Below are 12,179 nucleotides of genomic sequence, written 5' to 3'. Positions count from 1 at the left end.
GGGTACACAAACTCATATGCATCCATGCATGTACCTTAATATCGAAAAACACGAAGGGGTGCTCTCAGTGGACCAGGCATTATGAGAATCCTTGAAAAATAGGAAGCAGATGGGATTGGATTGAAGGTAGACAAACAAAAGTTGCATAACAGAGGCTTAATGCAAAAATGCAGGTGGCTCTTGGGGACATTCTAAGTACACAGGAAAAAAAAAAGATTGACATCAGTAGGGCCCTTGGACAACGTGTGAGTTATTGATTGAGGTATTGCTATAAGAAGAGACAGTCTGCCTCTCAGCCTTACTCCCACTTGCTCATGCAGTGGGTAGCAAAAGAACTTGCTCTAAGGGGGGCAGGGGCAGTCCATGTAGGTACTTTTGCTGAAAAGCTGTGATGGCTTTTGATATCTGGGAGGAAGAGAGAGACTTCATATCTTGAAGACTGATACTAGTTCACCTTGTGAAGCTGCACATGCAGCATTCCTCCTTCAAAACACTCAAGGCAGAATGAAAAAGAGAAAATCCACAAAAAATATAGGTTAAAAGACATTACCTTAAACAGAGAATAATAAGACTTGAACTTTTTTTTTTTTAAGATTTTATTTATTTATTTGAGAGAGAGAGAGCATGAGCGGGGGAAGGGGCAGAGGGAGAAGGAGAGGGAGAAGCAGACTCTCCGCTGAGCATGGAGCCCGACGCGGGACTTGATCCCAGGACCCCAAGATCATGACCTGAGCTGAAGGCAGACACTTAACCAACTAAACGCCCCATTGAACTTGACTTTTTAACAGAAATGAGGAAAGCCAGGGCGCCTGGGTGGCTCAGTCTGTTAAGCATCTGCCTTGGGTTCAGGTCCTGATCCCAGGGCCCTGGGATCGAGCCCCGCGTTGGGCTCCTTGCTCAGCGGAGAGCCTGCTTCTCCCTCTTCCTTTGCTACTCCCCCTGCTCGTGCTTGCTCACTTGTTCTCACTCTATCTCAAATAAATAAATACAATCTTAAAAAAAAAAAAAAGAAATGAGGAAAACCATAAAAAGTTGAGTAAGGTCTTAGAAGAAGCTACACTATAATTCTATACCTAGCGAAAAATCCTTCAGAAATGAAGATAAGATAAAAATGTGTTTAGAAAACAAGCATTGAGAAAGAAGATCACCACCAACAAACCCACACAAAGAATTGCTAAAGGGAGTTATTCAGGCTAAAGGGAAAATGATCCCAGATGGAAGCACAGAAATGCAGGAATAAGAGCAATGAGAAAGATAAACACAAGGTCAATATATAAACTCAATTGTATTATAAATATCACCTAAAGTTTTAGATGGTAAAATTTATAATAAAAAATTAAATACCTAGGAATAAATCTATGATAGTGCAAGATCTCTGCATATCAAGCCGTATATGATTTCTGAGAGGAAATTAAATAAAACCTAAATAAATGGAGAGCTGCACGAAATTAATGGCTAGGAAGACTTATGAGTGAAAACATGTCAGTTCTTCCCAAATTGATGTATAGATTCATTGCAGTCCTAGTAAAAATCCCAGCATTTTTTGGTAAAAATGGAGAAGCTGATTTCAAATGTCATATGTAATTGCAAAAGACCAAGAATAGCCAAGAGAATCTTGAAGAAGAACAAAGTTGGAGGGCCTGTTCCTACTATATATTACCTCTTATTATTAAGATTAAATAATTACTAGAACAAAATGGTATGGCTTTGGCTGTAAGATAGACAGACCAATGGAAAAGAACGGAGTCCAGAAACAGACCTACACATATGTGGTCACTTGATCTATGACAAAAATGATACTACAGTGCAGTGAGGGAAGGGTAATCTTGTCAGTAAGTTGTGCTGGATATCAATTGGATATTCATACAGACAACAGTGTATCTTGACTCCTAGCTATACATACCCAAACGTTAATTTCATATGGACTGTAGACAATAAAACAATAAAACTGCTACAAGATAACATCGGAGAATATTCTTATGATCTTAGGGTAGGCAAATATTTCTTAAACTGGACAGAAGAAGGGGCACCTGGGTGGCTCAGTTGGTTAAGCAGCCAACCCTTGATTTCAGCTCAGTCATGATCTTAGGGTCCTGAGATGGTCCTGTTTTTGGCTGAGCACAAGGTAGACAAAAGATGATATTTCCCAGCCTCCTTTGCAGCTAGGTGGGGATATGCATACAGTTCTGACCAATGAGATATACATTAAAGAACAGATGGGACTTTGGGGGAAATCTCTTGGGAAATGAATGCTATTCCTCTTTTTCCTCCCTTCTCCATCCTGCTGCTTAAATTCTGAGTGAGATGGCTGAAGCTTGAGCTGTCATTTTAGAACATGAGAAGACATATTCATCATCTAAGCCATAGGGAATGGGTTCCCCATGATAAATAAGAATTCTGTTACCAGGGTATGGGGAAAGAGATGCTGAACAAAAAACAACATATATCCACACATAACCCAATAGAAAAGCTATTGTAGGTAATGGATATGAACAAACAAACAATCCTAATAAAACTATAGATGGCCAATAAACATGAAAATAACTTCAACCTCACCATTAATCAGGGAAATGCAAGATGATTCTTTTTTTTTCTTTCTTGCCCATCAAATAAAAATTATCAAATGTAGGTAAGGCTTGTGGGGAAATGAGCACTTTCCATACACTTGCTGAAAGTAGAAACTTATGCAGACCTTTGGGAAAGCTAAGATGGGTCTGTCAGAAAGCACATCCTTTGACCCAACAATCTACCTTATACAACTCCATCCAAAGAAGTTCACACACATGCCCACAAATATATGAAAAAGATGTTTACTTTGGCAATGCAATAGCAAGAGAAAAAATAATAGTTAAATATTGGGTTTTTCATAGTACTGAATCCTATTTTTAAGAATGAAGGGGGGAAATCAGAGGGGGAGATGAACCATGAGAGACTATGGACTCTGAAAAACAAACTGAGGGTTCTAGAGGGGAGGGGGGTGGGAGGATGGGTTAGCCTGGTGATGGGTATTAAAGAGGGCACGTTCTGCATGGAGCACTGGGTGTTATATGCAAACAATGAATCATGGAACACTACATCAAAAACTAATGATGTAATGTATGGTGATTAACATAACATAAAAAAAAAGCAAGCTGTGGAACAGTACATAAAAATGATCCTATTTATATAAAAATAGTATTTATATATGTATGTATATTCATATGGAAATGTATGGAAAGGGACTAAATGGATGTACATAAAACTGTGGGCGGTGGAATGTAATTGGAAGCGTTGGAGAAAAGTGTCTCTCTTTGCTCTTATACGAGTGTATCACTTAAGTTTTGTACAATGAGATGGTAGTCATTTATAATTTCATAATTAAAAAAAGAAAAACAGGCAAATGCAATTCACAATAGGAAATGCAAATGGACAATAAACATATGAAAAGATGTCCCCCCTTATCAGTAATCAAAGAAAAGAAAGATAAGCTTTGTCTATCTGAGTGGTACAATTATTTAAGGATTCAGGATTGGTGGGAGTGTAGGCAAACAGTCACTCTATTGATGGGGCTGTACGTTAGCATCATCTTTTTGGTGATATTTCTCAAAATGTTAAATGTGCACATTCTGTCATGCAATAAATCTATTTCTAGCTATTTATACTATAGAAATACCCACATAGGCAGCAAAATATATCTAAAAGGATGTTAACTATGCTTTTATCTATAATCAAAAATTGGAAAGAACCTAATTATCCATCAATAAGGGGTTGGTTAAATGAATTATAGTATATTCATGCAATGGAATGGTACATAGCCATAATCAGCAATGTCTCTCTACATCAAAGTGGATTGGAAGGCAAGTTTCAGTGCAGTGAAAACAGTTGGTGTCTTTTATAAAATTATTTCTCCTACCTATAAAGGAAGTTCAGAGGTAGGAAGCCCTAGGCAGCCTTGGAGTTTCCATGGCTGTCAGAAATCCAAGTTTCTTCCATTTTGCTGCTTACCTTTGTTTAGCATGTCTTCTCATGTTCTAAAATGACAGCTCAAGCTTCAGCCATCTCACTCAGAATTTAAGCAGCAGGATGGAGAAGGGAGGAAAAAGAGGAATAGCATTCATTTCCCAAGAGATTTCCCCCAAAGTCCCATCTGTTCTTTAATGTATATCTCATTGGTCAGAACTGTATGCATATCCCCACCTAGCTGCAAAGGAGGCTGGGAAATATCATCTTTTGTCTACCTTGTGCTCAGCAAAAAACAGGCTCTGTGTATCTGAGAGAGAAGGAAGAATGGATAGTGGTCAGCAATTAGCAGCCTCTGCCTAGAGTAAAACTTACAGTCAGACTGGAGAAAAGATGGGACTACAGAACAGTCTCCAGAGGATGAAATGAGGTAGAAAAGGGGGAGGGGGGAAGAAAAGAAAAGAAGTAGATACCCCCCTCTTATATTAAAGAAAAAGATAGCATCACAAATGAGTTTTTTTTTTTTTAAGATTTTTAAAAAATTAATTCATTTGAGACATAGATATACAGAGAGCATGAGCAGGGGGAGAGGCAGAGGGAAAGGGAGAAGTAGGCTCCCTGCTGAGCCAGGAGCCCGATGTGGGGCTCGATCCTAGGACCCCGGGATCGTGACCTGAGCCAAAGGCAGACGCTTAGCCATCTGAGCCACTCAGGCGCCCCTACAAATGAGTTTCTATTGAGGAATGGTAATCAATGTCTAATTAGTACAGTGCTTATGACTCAGGTCTTCCTGAGTCCCGCAGCTCCTTAGCCACAGTGGTGAAAGAATGGGCATGTAATTCAAGGCAGGCTAAAAAGAGCTTTCAACAGAACTTCTACAGGGACTATTGGTAAGAAGCTTCTGCAGAGATCCCACAAACTAAGGACTATGTAAGCCTGAATTTGTACCATGTGCAGAGTCTGAGGAGAAACTCAGAGGCTAGCAGAAAGCAATGAGAACTAAGTTCTGTTGTCATTTTTCTGGAGGCCCTAGATCCAGCTGTGCCTAAAGCCTGCCCTGCTTCTGAACTTTAAAGTTTTGAGAGCCAATAAAGTCCCTTTCTTGTTTAAGATAATTGAATTGGGTTCCTGTCCTGATTAATACAGGTTATTTGTATTTTCTTACTGATTTCTAGAAAAGTTTGTGATTTTAAATTCTAGACTTACACTTTATGTATTATATAGATTAATAAAATTAGCATGGCCTTCCAAAAAAAAAAAAAAAAAGACACCAGCTATTTAAATCATAACATATTTTAGTGGCTTACTTTTACTTACATACTAATTAGAACTCTTAAAGACCAATTCACATGATAACTTTAAATATAGTTAGAACAGGGGCATCTGGGTGGCTCAGTTGGTTAAGTGGCCGACTCTTGATTTCGGCCCCGGTCAAGATCTCGGGGTCCCTGTGCACAGCTCTGCACTCAGCAGGGAATCTGCTTCAGAATTCTCTCTTACCCTCTGCCCCTCCCCCCCATGCTCTTTCTCTTTCTAAAATAAATAAGTAAATCTTAAAAGAAAAAGAAGGCACATAGTGTCACTTCCACTGTACTCTGTTGGTTAAGGCAGTTATAAGCCCATCCAGAGAGTATATGGACCCCCTATCTCTCTATGGGAGATATGTCAAAAAATTTGAGGCCAACTTTTACAACTGCCACAAAAAATATATAAAATTTGAATATCTTGTTATGCAAAGTATATCAATTTAAGTAAATGTAAAAATCTTTGAAATTCAGTGTCTTCCCTCACTGATATGAGGAATTCTTAATCTCAGGAAACAAACTGAGGGTTGCTGGAGTGGGGGGTGGGGTGGGAGGGATGGGGTGACTGGGTGATGGACACTGGGGAGGGTATGTGTTCTGGTAAGTGCTGTGAATTGTGCAAGACTGTTGAATCTCAGATCTGTACCTCTGAAACAAATAATGCAATATATGTTAAGAAAGAAAAAAAGAAGAAGAATGTAGCAGGAGGGGGAGAATGAAGGGGGGGAATCGGAGGGGGAGAAGAACCATGAGAGACGATGGACTCTGAAAAACAAACTGAGGGTTCTAGAGGGGAGGGGGGTGGGAGGATGGGTTAGCCTGGTGATGGGTATTGAGGAGGGCACGTTCTGCATGGAGCACTGGGTGTTATGCACAAACAATGAATCATGGAACACTATATCTAAAACTAATGATGTAATGTATGGGGATTAACATAACAATAAAAAAAATAAAAAAAAAAAGTATGGCATCAATGATTTCTTTCAATGTTGAATTTAAAAATTATGTGGTTATACTAGAATAAATTTATTTTATCCTGATTAAAAAAAAAAAAAGAAATTCAGTGTCTTCAAGAAATTACTTTTCTTCTAATATATTAAAAATTACCTGCCAAATTTAAAGGCAAGGCAAAGCATAAATAATAATGAATATCAAAATTTAAATTTATTTAAATGTAGTTGAAAATTTTAACTCAGTTTTTAAAAGCTTAATTAGGTCTTGTTAAATATTTTTATAAACCTGAAACTATTTATAATTGTAGTTGCCAATGAGAAGAACAGGTGCTGTGTCTCATATATGTTATACCTAGACTTACATGTGTACAAATTTAGGATATAACTGTTTAATATCACAAATTGTTCCTCAGCTGCCACGTGCAACTGTTGTAAAAAACTGTGCTAAATTTTGAATGGTGGATATAAGGAGTTCAAGAAAATGAACACTTTGCTCTATTGGCAAATATTTCATTATTCAAAAACTCTACTGCAGTTTTTTAATTTGAGAGGAAAGATATGATGATTTAATTTTTTTTCCTAATTATTTCTCTAACTCAAATTCTCCCCACACTCTGAAACAATGCCCATCTCTGATACCAGCAGTGCCTCAGTCTTCAATTCTTCATTTGGATACAGTCATCTTTTCTTCATGGACACAAGGCAAGAGATATGCAGAGCTTTTTTTCTGGGGCTTGAACTGTGTGAATCACAGCAGCAAATGTGTAACGTTGTGAGTTGTCCAGTGCCATCACTGAGCACTGGTCTCCTGAGTGACAGAAGTGTCCGTGTGATTTTCACGAAATTCATCATTTTGGGTTTCTGGTTTATGGGTCCCTATAAGATGTAGGAATAGGGCAGGGGCCTCTTACCTCGTTTGGAAGGTGGTTCCACTTCTCTGGGAGCATGACCTTTTAAATTTTGTCTGTCTGATCACTCTCACTGCTAGCTCTAGTTCAGAGTTTATAATCCAGGAAGCTTCCAAGAAATGTGAAATTCCTTCAACAGTGTTTCCACAATAAATTATGGCCAGTTCAGGTTCAAAAGTTGATGGGCTGCCAATTTGTCCCCTATAGTGCTTAGTCCAACAAATCCAGTCAAATGGTGGGATTTGTTTGGGCAAAACATGGAGCTCCAACATCTGGAGATGTGATCACACTTGTACTCACAATGTTTCCTGACCTTTAGATTTGAGTAATAGTTTTGGTTCATTGAATTTTCTTATTTATTTAAGAGGGAAAAAGGGACTTGTTTAACCAAGAGAAACCCTTGTATCAATGGGCCTAGACAACCTCCAAAAGATGAAGCCTCCATTTACATTTACCTTCTAGAAATTTCCTCTCCATATCTGAGAATTGTAGTCAGAATTCATTCTAGAGATGATTCAAGATCTTTACCTCCTATTTGCAAGTTGTTTAGAAATTTCCTCTGGTTAACTGTATGCAATTTGTACTTCATATTTTTAATTAATACCCATTTCTTTGTGGAAAGATTCTCTCACTAGTCAATCAGCCATAAGGAGGATTCAAAATGTGTTGTGGGGAGAATGCAATCTCTCTACCCCCTCTTTCACCATTTATTGGTCAAATTGATATTTATATTCAATGTCAATATTTGTTTATTTGTTTTTTAGAAGGGTGGAGGGGAGAGGGAGAGGGAGAGAGAGAGAATCTTAAGCAGGCTCCATGCCTGATGCAGGGCTTGATCTCACAACCCTGAGATCATAGCCTGAGCTGAAATCAAGAGTCAGACACTTAACCAACTGAGTCACCCAGGTACCTCTCAATATCAATATTTATAATTCATTTAAATGCAGACATTTCCTTCTATTTTAAACCTAGAATCTGTTGTTACTTTTCTCATGGCTATTTACAACTAATTGTGGAATAAAATAACTTGTCCCCATTCATAGTTAAGGAAATCTAAGATATTAGCAGCCATGTGGTAAACATATTTTTATTTTGATTGGGTCTCTCTTAGCAGTGATGAGAGCAAAACTCTCCAAGGCTTGATATATATGGGAAACTATAAGATCTTAGATTTCTTTCTAAGTCAGTATGAGTGTACATAAACTTTGTTTAAATCAAAAGCCTGACTTATGGCCCACCAAGCATACATTGTACACCTGCTTTGTAAATGAATAGCCTAAAGGAAAACTGTCTTGTCCTTAAGATATTGATCAACACTCCTACCCTGTGCATTCCTTGTTAAAACTCATGATTCCTGCCTGTATGTTAATCTATAATCTTTTAAGCTTTTACAAGTTGCTCATACAGGAATTCAGTAAAGTGGCAAGATACAAAATCAATGCACAGAAATCAGTTGCATTTCTATACACCAACAACGAGAGAGAAGAAAGAAAAATTAAGGAGTCGGTCCCATTTACAATTGCACCCAAAACCATAAGATACCTAGGAATAAATCTAACCAAAGAGGCAAAGGATCTGTACTCAGAAAACTATAGAATACTGATGAAAGAAATTGAGGAAGACACAAAGAAAAGGAAAAATGTTCCATGCTCATGGATCCCAAGAACAAATATTGTTAAAATGTCTATGCTACCTAGAGCAATCTACACATTCAATGCAATCTCTATCAAAATACTATCAACTTTTTTCACAGAAATGGAACAAATAATCCTAAAATTTGTATGGAACCAGAAAAGACCCCAAATAGCCAAAGGAATGTTAAAAAAGAAAAGCAAAGCTGGTGGCATCACAATTCTGGACTTCAAGCTCTATTACAAAGCTGTCATCATCAAGACAGTATGGTACTGGCACAAAAACAGACACATAGATCAATGGAACAGAATAGAGAACCCAGAAATGGACCCTCAACTATTTGGTCAACTAATCTTCGACAAAGCAGGAAAGAATATCCAATGGAAAAAAGACAGTTTCTTCAACAAATGGTGTTGGGGAAATTGAACAGTCACATGCAGAAGAATGAAACTGGACCATTTCCTTACACCATATACAAAAATAGACTCAAAATGGATGAAAGACCTAAATGTGAGACAGGAATCCATCAAAATCCTTGTGGAGAACACAGGCAGCAACTTCTTCGACCTCGGCCGCAGCAACTGCTTGCTACACACGTCTCCAAAGACAAGGGAAACAGAAGCAAAAATGAACTATTGGGACTTCATCAAGATGAAAAGCTTTTGCACAGCAAAGGAAACAGTTGACAAAACCAAAAGACACTAGAGAGAATGGGAGAAGATATTTGCAAATGACATATCAGACAAAGGGCTAGTATCCAAAATCTATAAAGAACTTATCAAACTCAACACCCAAAGAACAAATAATCCAATCAAGAAATGGGCAGAAGACATGAACAGACATTTCTGCAAAGAATACATCCAAATGGCCAATAGACACATGAAAAAGTGCTCAACATCACTCAGCATCAGGGAAATCCAAATCAAAACCTCAATGAGATACCACCTCACACCAGTCAGAATGGCTAAAATTAAAAAGTCAGGAAATGACAGATGTGAGGATGCAGAGAAAGGGGAACCCTCCTACACTGTTGGTGGGAATGCAAGTTGGTGCATTCACTCTGGAAAACAGTATGGAGGTTCCTCAAAAAGTTGAAAATAGAGCTACGACCCAGTAATTGCACTACTGGGTATTTCCTCCAAAGATACAAATGTCGTGATCCAAATGGGCACGTGCACCCCAATGTTTATAGCAGCCATGTCCACAATAGCCAAACTATGGAAAGAGCCCATATGTCCACTGACAGATAAATGGATAAAGAAGATGTGATATATATATACAATGGAATATTATGCAGCCATCAAAAAATTGAAATCTTGCCATTTGCAATGACGTGGACAGAACTAGAGGGTATTATTCTAAGTGAAGTAAGTCAACAGAGAAAGACAATTATCATATGACCTCACTGATATGTGGGATTTAAGAAACAAGGCAGAGGATCATAGGTGAAGAGAGGAAAAAATGAAACAAGATGAAACCAGAGAGGGAGACAAACCATAAGAGACTCTTAATCTTAGGAATCAAACTGAGGTTTGCTGGTGGGGAGGAGGGTAGGGGGATGGGGTGGCTGGGTGATGGACATTGGGGAGGGTATGTGTTGTGGTGAGGGCTGGGTGTTGGTAAGACTGATGAATCACAGACCTGTACCCCTGAAACAAATAATACATTATATGCTAATTAAAAAAAAGGAAATAAAACCAATTGGAAATTAAAAAAAAAAAAAGTTGTAAAAAAGGACCTACGCCTGCAAAAACCATTCATTCTCTGGAGCACTTTCTTCCCTGTGAAGAGTGTGTTCCCTCGAATAAAACTCTTGAATAAAACTCTTTTTTTCTTTTAGAGATTCTAAAAGGTTTGTTCATGTTGTATTGACAGCAGCACCCTAAAAATAACACCAAAAAACCATTATCTATTTGATTACTCTTAGCGGTCTGATGCCAAAACCCAAACAAATTTAAAATTTCCGTACTGGAGTGACAGTTGTATAAATATCAGAGAATTCACAAAAATATTATGTGTAAATTAAGTTATTTGAGTATCCATTCCACAACCCCCCCATTTTTTTTAAATCCTAATGTAAGTTTATTGTTGTTTAGGTATTACAAACCAGAGCAATCTTTAGCAGGTTTAGGAATATAAAAGTAGTAACTTACTAAGGCTATCTATCACTGAATATATTTAATTTTATTTGAATTCTCAGTTCTCCTCCAGTATTTCTCTCTCCCCCCCCCCTTCTCTCTCTTTCTAAACACATATTGGATATTCTAGCATTTTAAATGGAGTTCCTACCAATTGTATTTCAGAGAAACACAAATACGGACAATGAAAATTACCTACATGGAAAATGGCTTGTCAAGTCCTAGAGAGTTTTAAAAATTCGTTTCCTTTAGCCTTACAGGGAGGAGGGTCTATGCAAAAACTTTCTTTGAGTAGTCAGTCCTGAGCTGTTAGGCTTCTCACCAGAGTTCAGGAGGGCAATATCTGTTTCCTCAAGATGGTGTGATAATGGGGTATTACAAAGTTCCTGGTGTGAAGTAAAGAGATAACAGCCAGGAAGTTAACTAAAAAGAGTAGATTTGCTTTAAGGAAAAGGGCAAAGTCTTTTCCTTCCCTACACTTTAAAATCTTCTGTCTCCCACCTACACAAAGACTTGAAACAATAGAGTCAACAGTAAGAATGACACCTTTATGTTAACTCTTATGAAATATCTTCTTTTGTTTCCTTAATGAAACATTTGTCTCCATCTTCCTGTACCTTCTCCCTTGGGTAAGAACTGACTAATGCATTTTCTCAGTGGTGGTACATTTAAAAACAAATCATCTCCTCTCCCCCAAAGTTCCTTTTGTTAAAAACTTTAGGCTGGCCAAGTGAGGGACTACACTGCTATACTGTTTGGGATCTTTTTTTTTTTTTTTTTTTTTTTTTAAATATTTTATTTATTTATTTGAGAGAGACAGAGATAGTGAGAGAGAGCTCGAGCAGGAAGGAGGGGGAGAAGCCGGCTTCCCGCGGAGCGGGGAGCCCGATGCGGGGCTCGATCCCAGGACCCCGGGATCATGACCTGAGCCAAAGGCAGAGGCTTAACCATCTGAGCCACCCAGGCGCCCCTACTGTTTGGGATCTTAAGGCAGTAACAGTGTAACAGTAACAATATAGCCCTTAAAGAAATACTGTCTTTTGTTAGGATTAGGGATATCATAATTCCTGATTTGTAACAAGGCAGAACCTCTGAAATCCCCATTTAGGAACAATAACTATAATTTTATTAATTCCTTGAATTTGGTGATTTCACATAGAAGATGTTCTGCCTAGCATTCCTCACTATAACCTAGCGGTATCCTGTCATTAGGCTTATTTTCTACATTAGAAGGGAAGTGAAAAGAGAAAGGACAAAGAATCGTGATCTTTGGCATAATTACTGGATCATCAGAAATGTTGAATC

The sequence above is a fragment of the Halichoerus grypus genome, chromosome 7, assembly GCF_964656455.1.
Source record: "Halichoerus grypus chromosome 7, mHalGry1.hap1.1, whole genome shotgun sequence".
In the NCBI taxonomy this organism is placed as follows: domain Eukaryota; kingdom Metazoa; phylum Chordata; class Mammalia; order Carnivora; family Phocidae; genus Halichoerus; species Halichoerus grypus.
The sequence above is the reverse complement of the archived record's forward strand: the minus strand, read 5'-3'. Positions refer to the sequence as shown.